At 44.0% G+C, this 9,942-nt stretch overlaps 1 long non-coding RNA gene across 1 annotated transcript; it reads left to right on the top strand.

Moving 5' to 3' along the window:
• Positions 1–806: 806 nt before the first annotated feature.
• On the top strand, positions 807–8,462 carry LOC120914486. Its single transcript, XR_005743691.1, has 3 exons — positions 807–895; positions 8,044–8,142; positions 8,238–8,462. It is a non-coding gene; the product is annotated as an uncharacterized LOC120914486 (long non-coding RNA).
• Positions 8,463–9,942: the final 1,480 nt, after the last annotated feature.

Here is a 9,942-nt window from a genome sequence, read left to right as displayed (position 1 = left end):
TAGCACAATACATACCCAATCATAGAAAGTATTTGCATGCTTGTTGCTATTCTTATAGCAGAGCATGAAATGGTAAAAATGTACAATATAATATTACACCCTCTTCTTCTTCCCTTCATAGTCCATATTAGTTCACTAACAGTAGCTGTTTGTGGGTATTCTAAATGCATGCAGTCACATTCATTTTGGATGCCATTAAAGTGCTGACAAGGTTTTAAGGAATTTGAATGGTTAATCTGCGTTCCCCACACTATAAATGCATGAAAAACACATTTTCAAGGATGTGGTATGCATTGACAGTCTTGAGAATTTAGTTCACAGTGGCACAGTTTTTGGGGTTTATCAACTTAAATGCACAAAATTATAACACTTTTGTGTTGGGTCTGTATATATTTCCTTTCTCACAGTCTATTTTAAACAGGTTCATTTAAAAGGAAACTAAAGTATATTTTCAGTGAGTACATTTATAATGGTTTTACAAGTTATTTTGGGAACATTTGTATTTGTAGACTTCCCACTAGCTGTGAGGTAGAAAAGCCAGTACAAATACTCTAAGTAAATGTATTAGCAGTTCAATAGCAGTTGTAATTTGTTGGCTGGATTTAAAGCAGGACTTTGGCTTATAAAGCTCTACCCCCTTTGTTTTTTCTAAATACCCTGTACAGGACGCCATGGCTGGGTCCTTGAAGGACGCTAGATTTCCCCTCTGTTTGGACTGTGGTCCCTTTAAGGGAACAAAAAGGGTTAATGCACCTGTCCAAGGAAGTGGCTTAAAGCAAGACAGGAAGTTGTAGGTAGGTGTGGAGGAGTATAGTGGACAGTGAAAAGCTGAGAAAGCACTTGGCAGTGTCCTGCCTGGAAGCCTGCTAGCTGGGGAACTTACCTGCAACATAAAGTAAGGACTGTTTAGCTGCGATAGCAGTTCTGAGCTCTACAAGTCGGTGAGACTGTTATTTCTTTTGTTGTTGCTGCTGTGAAGCCATTTAAGTTTAATAAACCTCCTTTTTGATTGAAAAGCCTGTGTCCTGCGATCCAGCTGGTTCCCCAAACTTTACAACCCCTATACATACAGTACCTAAAATAGTATAATATTATGGCCAATTAAAGGGGTTGTAAAGGTAAATGTTTTTTTTTTCCCCCTTAAATAGCTTCCTTTACCTTAGTGCAGTCCTCCTCCACTTACCTCATGCTTCGATTTTTGCTTTTAAATGTCCTTATTTCCTCTGAGAAATTCTCACTTCCTGTTCTTCTGTCTGTAACTACACACAGTAATGCAACACGTTCTCCCTGGTGTGGAGAAAGCCTCTTGAGGGGGAAAGGGGTGAGCAGGAAGGTCAGGACGCTATCTACTTTGCAGATAGAAAAAGGAGCTGTGTGTTAGTGGGCATCCTGACACTCCTGCTCGCCCCTCCCCCCTTAAGAGGCTTTCTCCACACCAGGGAGAAAGTGTCGCATTACTGTGTAGTTACAGACAGAAGAACAGGAAGTGAGGATTTCTCAGAAGAAATAAGGACATTTGGACATTTAAAAGCAAAATCGAAGGATGAGGTAAGTGAAGGAGGACTGCACTAAGGTAAAGGAAGCTATTTAAAACAATTACCTTTGCAACCCCTTTAAGTGAATTTGCTGGGGCCTCTTCTACTAGGGGCTGTAGTCTCCTATGCTGCAAAGAATGGAGCTAATACGAGTAGTACAACATCAGGGATGCTCTCTGAGGTTTTCTATTGTGAGACTAGGTCTACATGGTGCCACACCCCTGGAAGAGGGCCAACACTGGATATCTGAAGCTGAAAGTCTTTGGGGAAAGGCTGGCGAGGAGGTAAGTATTATAGCTAGAGCTGCTTTTTCCTTGTTCATTCTTTTTTTGGAAAGCTTTCAAGAAGAAAATAGAAAGGTTGCATACACGTTTTGCATATAAACATTACAGTCATAAAGGCAATGGATAATACATTAGATCACACATGGTGAGTAGAGTGTCATACAGGGGTCAAGTCCTGGGGAAAAAAGTGTGGGAACTCCCACCCAAGATCCAAAAATTATACACTCATATGCATAATTACTAAACCGCAAGTTCTTTCTAAATCCCGCGATAACTCGCGACAGACCTCCGCAATGTCTCCTGGGAACAATGACAAAAGCTCCCAGGAGACATTGCGGCATCGAGGAAGTGACGGAATACCCGCACACTACCCAATGAATCCATATACAGGAAGCGGCAAGTAACATAAAGGATTACTAAGGTTCGCCTGCCCCTGACAGTGACTCGAGCTGGGCATCGCCGCTTAGTGAAGGATTGGCTCGGGCGGCTCGGCTGCTCTCAGCTGCTCTAGTCCTGCAAAGGGAACTGCGTTCCTGCTGTGAAAAAAGTGCAGGAACTCCGTTCCCATGCGTTCCCGCAGGAATTGAGCCCTGGTGTCATAGGAGGAAACCATAGTAAAAAAACAGGAAGACAGGGGGAATGAAGGGTAGAAGAAGAAGAATTGTAAGGAGAAAAGAATACTGTGGGGGGGGTGGAGTTTTGTGTCTCAGCTATTCTATACCTTGATGGCTGAGGATAGCATATATCCTAGTCTAAGAAGGGGATGGTCGAAATCAGCTGGTAAGAAATTAGCAACCCACGGTCCCCAGACCTTACAGAACTTAGGCATGGAGCCTTGTAGCTTACTTGGATATTTTCTTAAGTAAATAAGTTCAGTAATGTCTATTGTAACCAAGACTTAACCTTTTTGTAAAATATTAATTCTATGATATTCATGCCTTTGCTATGATCTGCTTCATGGCTGTCAAAATATGAGTCATGAGTGTCAATTGGTGCTTTTAATAGGAGGTTTCTAGTTAGGAGTGCTAAATATGGGTTTACAGTAAGCAACTGTTGGAAGAGAATGCAGAGGTTTGCAGAAATGTCTGAACAATCACACCAGCAAATGGAAGAGTTTCCAGAGTGTACTAATTAAAGTGGAGGTTCACCCTTTAAAACAATTTTTGACATCACACGGAGCCGCGCCATCCTACCGACAGAATGCCGGTGTGTTTTTTTTTTTCTCAGCACATACCTCTTAATCAGGATTTTGACCTCATGGCGAACCCGCGGGACTGGGCGTTCCCAAGCACTGCCTGTGATTGACAGGCTTCTGAATGGCGCATACTGCGCGTCACAGGTTGCCGACAGAACCTGAACGTCGGTGTGCAGGCGCCGTATAGAGCCGCACCGACGTTCAGGTTTGCGCCGTTCTGAAGCCTGTCAATCACAGGCAGTGCTTGGGAACGCCCACTCCCGCGGTATCGCCGTGAGGTCAAAATCGTGATTAAGAGGTATGTGCTGAGAAAAAAAAAAAACACTGGCATTCTGTCGGTAGCATGGCGCGGCTCTGTGTGATGTCAAAAATTGTTTTGAGGGTGAACCTCCACTTTAAGTAGGCACCATGCACCACCTATAACTCATTTATTTCGCTGAAGTATTGCATGAACATGATTTTGTGGTGCCGCAGAATTGGGCCTACTCATCATGTTCTTGCTCTGTACCTAGGTCTAGTTTGCATTTTTAAATGCAATTTCAAGGTGTAAGAGTATATTTACATGGCTAAGTGCAGTATAGAAGGAGATCTGCCCTGGAGAATGTGTATCGTCTTTGCATTACGATTCAAATGGAGTAATAGATAATATTTCACTGTGTGAGCACTGGCTAGGACATAATGTTCAACCTGTAAGTAATGGAACAACTTAAGCCCTGTACACACGATCGGTTCGTCTGATGAAAATGGACCGATGGGTTCGTCCAATGAAAATGGACCGATAGACCGCATCGGACGAACCGATCGTGTGTGGGCCCCATCAGTTTTTTATCCATCGGTGAAAAAAAAATAGAACCTGTTTTAAATTTTTCTTATGGTTAAAAAAACGATAGGAAAAAACGATCGTCTGTGGGGAAATCCATCGGTCAAAAATCCATGCATGCTCACAATCAAGTCGACGCATGCTCTGAAGCCTTGAACTTCATTTTTCTCAGCACGTCATAGTGTTTTACGTCACCGCGTTAGACACGATCGGATTTTTAAACACTGGTGTGTAGGCAATACTGATGAAAGTCAGCTTCATCGGATATCCAATGAAAAAATCCATCGGATTAGATTCCATCAGATATCCGATCGTGTGTGCAGGGCATAAGAGTTGGGGAAGAGTTTCTAATAATTGAGTTACTTTTGAGTAGATCCAGTGTCTAAAGGCGCTAGGTGCGTTGTAGCCTGGGATGAACGAGGGATTGTGTATAACAGAAGGTGTAAATATTGGGAGAGCAAGTCTCCAGATATTAATCTTTCAAGTTGAGACGTTGCAAAGCCTGATCATAACTCAAAAGAATTTGAAACACCAAGACCTCCATTTAGGTCTGGTTTGAAGCATAATATGTTTAGAGAGCCTTGGTTTGCAGTTCTGCCATACAAAGTGCAGACATGGCTTTGAAAGGTGTGCATGACAAGGGCCGGAATAATCATGGGTTGAACATGAAATAGATAAAGCAGTTTGGAAAGACATGTCATCTTCACTGCAGCAATACACCCCGGCCATGATTGGATGTGAATAGCCCAAGTATAAAGGAGAAATATTTGTTGACACTTTTTTTGTACAATGTAGCCCATACTCATTCACATGGATGGACCGAGTTTGAGGGAAGCCCCTGGAAGCTCCTTGTTAAAGGGGGCTTCCAGATTCCAATAAGCCCCTGCCTGCAGACCCCCCACAACCACCATCCAGGGTTGTTGGGAAGAGCTCCCCTCCCTCGAAGCACCCTGCCCATGTTGAGGGCATGTGGCATGATATGGTTCAGGAGGGGGGGTGCTTGCCCCCTCCCCCCCATTTCCTGTCCAGCCAGGCTGCATGTGTGAATAAGGGTCTGGTACAGATTTTGGTGGGCCCACGCCGTTTTTCTTTTATTTTGGCTTGGGGTCTGGTATGGATTGGGGGGAGGCCCCCACCCTATTTTTCTTCACTTTTTTCTATTGCCGGCAATGGTGTTTTTTTTTATACAGCTGTCAGTAGGGAAGCCTGTTGACAGCTGATAACTCATCATCAGTTGTTAAGGACGCATCGGCCTACTCCTTAATAACCAGCTATTCACTGTGGGCTTAGAATGCACTGTTCAATGAATTGTGGGGTGCTCATGGGATGTTTAATTTCGGGTGTTCGCAGAGCAGGGAACAGGCGATGTTTGGGCAGAACTTTTGCTTGGCTTGAACTGTTCACCCAACTCTACCCAGAAGGGTGCCATGCAAGATAGGAAAGTTTTAAAACCAATACATTTTATGCAAAACTAAGGGCCAAAACCCCATTTTTCTAGAGTATAAGAAAAAAAAAGAAACAGCCAGGATACCAAATAAAAAGTGTGTTTCACTGGATTTAAATATCCAATGATAAAAGCATGAATTAAATGTTTCTTTGTTTGGAGGCTTCGATGAGAAGAGACAGTTATCACTGGCTTTCTGGATGGCATGAAACGAACTTAGTCCTAAGAAACAAGTCTTTCTATAACCTGATTTAACCAAGATTTTAGCAAGGAGTTTTATGTTGACATTTAGCAGAAAGATAGTCTTAAAAATTATCCCACTTTGTATTACTATAGTTGGGCTTAGGGATTATAGAGCACACAGTGGGGTTTACAGGGGGATCAGATGTGGGCAGGACAGGGAGGGGGATTTGGCGGGGCGGGGGAGGGTGCAACTACAGGAACTATGCAGTGTCTGCCTCTCCCTTCAGCAGCTGAAAGCTGGCTGGAGGCAAAGGGGGAGAAACTGTCTTTCAGCTGCTGCAGGGAGAACAGCACAGTGCACTGTTCCTGTAATTGCCCCACCGCACTGATCCCTCTCTTTGTCTGGGGGCCCTACCGGATCACTGGTCCCTCCCCCCACCCTCTGTCCTGAGAGAGACCCAAGAAACAGCATCTATATTCAATTGAGTAGGGATGAGCCGAACACCCATGCGTTCGGTTCGCACCAGAACGTTCGAACAGACCGAACGTTCGCGCGAACATTTAGAACCCCATTGAAGTCTATGGGACTCGAACGTTCGAATTCAAAGGTGCTAATTTTAAAGCCCAATATTCAAGTTATTGTTGGAAAACATCTTTGAGAACCCGGGTCTTGCCCCAGGGAACATGTATCAATGGAAAAAAAAAGTTTTAAAAACTGTATTTTTTTCTGGAGCAGCGATTTTAATGATGCTTAAAGTGAAAAAAAGAAAAGAAAAATTCCTTTAAATATCGTACCTGCTGGGTGTCTATAGTAGTGGCACATGTTTAGAAATGTCCCTGCACAACATGAGATTACTCTCAGAAAAAAGTAATTTAATACTGCTTGCGGCTTTAATGTAATGTTTGGTCCCTGCAATATGGATAAAAATCATTGAAAAAAATAGCATGAGTTTCCCCGCCACCTCTTCCCCCAGGTCATTACAAGACCCAGTGCTGATCCTGACCTCCCTGAGGCCCTAAACAAAATGACATGGCACATTAAAAATGAGAAAATGGGGGGGGCGCTGATGACAGTGACATGTCACATTAAAGAAAGTTGAGAAGCGGGGGGAGGGGGTGTTCTGCTGTCGTAAATAACTCAGCCAGCGAGTTTAGAAGCGGGGTGAGGGTGCGAAAATGACTTCTCACCAGACGGGGCCTCTAGTAATTTGGGGGCCCTTTGCAGCTTTGCGGGGCCCTAAGCGGCTTGCATAGTGAGCCTATAGCGAGGATCGGCCCTGACAAGACCTTTTGGCCCTATATACTTTGAACAGCAGTATACAGGCGGTGCAAACAAGATAAGCCACGCCCCTTTTCACTCGGTCAATGCAAGGCGGTGAAGACATGATGGAGGAGAGACAGCAAGCTGCAACCAGGCAGGAGAGAGGCCAGGCACACACCAGGAGGAGCATGAGGTACAAAGCCACCAACATGACCTTCGACGAGATGGTTGAGATGGTGGCTATTCTTAAAAAGGAGGACTACGACTGCAAAAAAGGGCCTTACAAGAACCCAAATAAAGTCAAGGCCCAGATCATGGAGAAGGTACGGAGGACTATCCATGCAAAATTCGGGGTGCAGAGGTCCAGGGAGCAGTTGCGCAAGAGATGGTCTGATTTAAAAATCAGAGAGCCGGAGCAGATGGAGAGGATTCGAAGAGTCTTTAGAAGACGTAAGTAATTTTCATGTGTATTTTGCGGCATTTTTATTCCAGGTTGTGTATATATACAGTTCAAGAATTCAAGGTTCATGTTTGTGGGCATAATAATTGGTTGTTCATTCTATTTCTGATCTTTTTCTGTGAGACCAATTTTTTATTTAATGTAGATGTGTTATTAACTAGATTTAAATAAAAATTAAGTCAATATACAGTAAAAGGAGAGTATGCTCAGCAGTTGGTTACACATATGGACTCAGTAGCAGAAGTGTTGGCATGGCCGATCCGCCCTATAGGCTCACTATGCAAGCCGCTTAGGGCCCCGCAAAGCTGCGAAGGGCCCCACAAATTACTAGAGGCCCCGCCTGGTAAGAAGTCATTTTCGCCCCCTCACCCCGCTTCTCAACTCGCTGTCTGTATGGGAGAAGAGGCAAGAAGTCAGCACCCCTTGCTTCTCAATTTAATGTAAGATGTCATTTCTGACAGCAGAACACCCCCTCCCCCCACTTCTCAACTTTCTTTAATGTGACATGTCACTGTCGTCAGCGCCTCCCGCTTCTCATTTTTAATGTGCCATGTCATTTTGCTTAGGGCCCCAGGGAGGGCAGGATCGGCACTGAGTGTTGGCCACAAGAGCAACCTAGTTAGGGTGTCACACAGAGGTGATCCAGTGGATACTTGTTGTTTTTCCATGTAGGAAACTTGGCCAAAGATAGAGAAATGCAGCATCTTTGGTAATAAATTAATTAATTAATAAAGGTGTTAAGCTTAGAAGGATTGTAAAAACAGACAATTGTACCACACTTTATAAAAAGAATGATTGATATTCCTCTTTCAGACCTCTAATCTTTTTGATTCATGTATCCCTTTTTTTACAATCTCATAGGGTGCAATCAACCTACAGCAGTGAAGCTGACTAACCCCACACAGAGGCAAGCCCCACCCTCGCCGGATGTGCAGGAAGTGGAAAATGCCACCACATCAGGTCAGTGTCATACAGCACAGCTTCAGGAAATACATGTAGGCCTGCATAATTGTAATACATTGTAATACATGTAATACATTTTTTCCAAATTTCAGGAGGTGTTCGAGCTGTTGGGGGCGGATTGGACACCTACAGTGCCCAGGTCTTAATTGGGGAGATATTGTCCTGTAGGGCAGAAATAGAGGACATAAACCTCACCTTAGAGAAGCTTAAAAAGGAAAACCAAAAGGTGGACCAAAAACTAAAGAATCTGATTGATGTGCTGGGGAGGGTTTTAAAAAATCAAAATAGATGTAGGCAAGTATTTCAAAGCAAAAATATATTTCCTGACAAAAAAAAAAGAAAAAATTAAAGAATTTCTATTAAGATATTTTTTGTGTGATACAATAAATATTTTTGGATACTCAACAATGTCTGGCTTCCTATTATATCAATGCTGCCTAAAAGAACAAATCTAGATGTGTGGTGTTTACATTGACAATGATGAGTATTTAGTACAGGAAAATAAACATGACACTATGATAACGTAGGAGAAAGCTAGAATGAACACAAATTAAAAAAGAATCAAACAAAGAAAAATACTAGAACAGGGGCAGAAAAATTGGGCCTTAGGCACTGGTGGCGGTGCCACAACACTGCAACCCCTCACAGATAATGTAATTGGAGCTCAGCAAAGAGCCACATGCCAAGTATTGCATCAAAAATTGTTATTAGATGCTCCTGTTAAATAGGGGCAGAAAAATTGGGCCTTAGGCACAACACAACACTGCAACCCTTCACAGATACTGTAATTGGAGCTCAGCAAAGAGCCACATGCAAAGTATTGCATCAAAATTTTTTATTAGACGCTCCTGTTAAACAGGGGCAGAAAAATTGGGCCTTAGGCACTGGTGGCGGAGCCCAGAAACAAAAATGTTCTTACTAGCTATCAGCAAGATCAATGAGGAGGAAAAGGATATTTAGTCAGCAGCATAACAGGACAGTCACTCAGCATCAGCATAGGCAGTCTCCAAGGGATCTGACATTTCAAAAAAATTATTCAGTTACATCAGCATCAGGTGCTTGGTAGCTGTTGTTGTTGATCCAAGCCTGATTCATTTTTATGAAGGTCAGTCGATCGACGGAGTCGGTGGAGAGGCGCACCCTGTGATCGGTCACAAAGCCTCCAGCAGCACTGAATGTGCGTTCTGAAAGAACGCTGGATGCAGGGCAAGCCAGTAGCTCAATTGCGTACTGTGCAAGCTCTGGCCAGTGATCCATCCTCAAGACCCAGTAAGCCAGAGGATTTTCGGAGGGGAAGGTGTCCAAGTCTGTTCTTGCCCCTAGGTATTCCCGCACCATGTAAACCAAACGCTGGAGATGGTTGCTGGAACCTTGGGGCTGCGGACTAAAAAATTGTCTGAACGCATCGGTCAGACGGCCACCTTCTCCACCGCTCCTTCTGTGACTCACCGAAGCCTCAGCAACACGTTGTCCAGGACCAGGATTTGGTAATCCCCCAGGTTCTGGGAACGCATTGCACAGACCCTTCTGCAAGGCCTCCCGAAGATGTTTCATGTTCTGCTCCATCTGCGACGTCAAGATAAGCTCTGCAACCTTACCCTTATAACGTGGATCAAGGAGAGTTGCCAGCCAGTAATGGTCCCTCTCCTTGATATCACAAACACAAGGATCCTTACACAGGCTTTTCAGGCTCAGGGAGGCCATACAGCGTAGGTTTGCTGAGGCATTCGGGGCACAGTCCTCTGGGTCACTGAGGACGACAGGATCCGCAGCCACCTCACCCCAGCCACGTAAAAG

The sequence above is a fragment of the Rana temporaria genome, chromosome 9 (assembly GCF_905171775.1).
Source record: "Rana temporaria chromosome 9, aRanTem1.1, whole genome shotgun sequence".
NCBI classification, from domain to species: Eukaryota; Metazoa; Chordata; class Amphibia; order Anura; family Ranidae; genus Rana; species Rana temporaria.
Note: the sequence above shows the minus strand (reverse complement) of the source record. Positions and strands in the feature narration are given on the sequence as shown.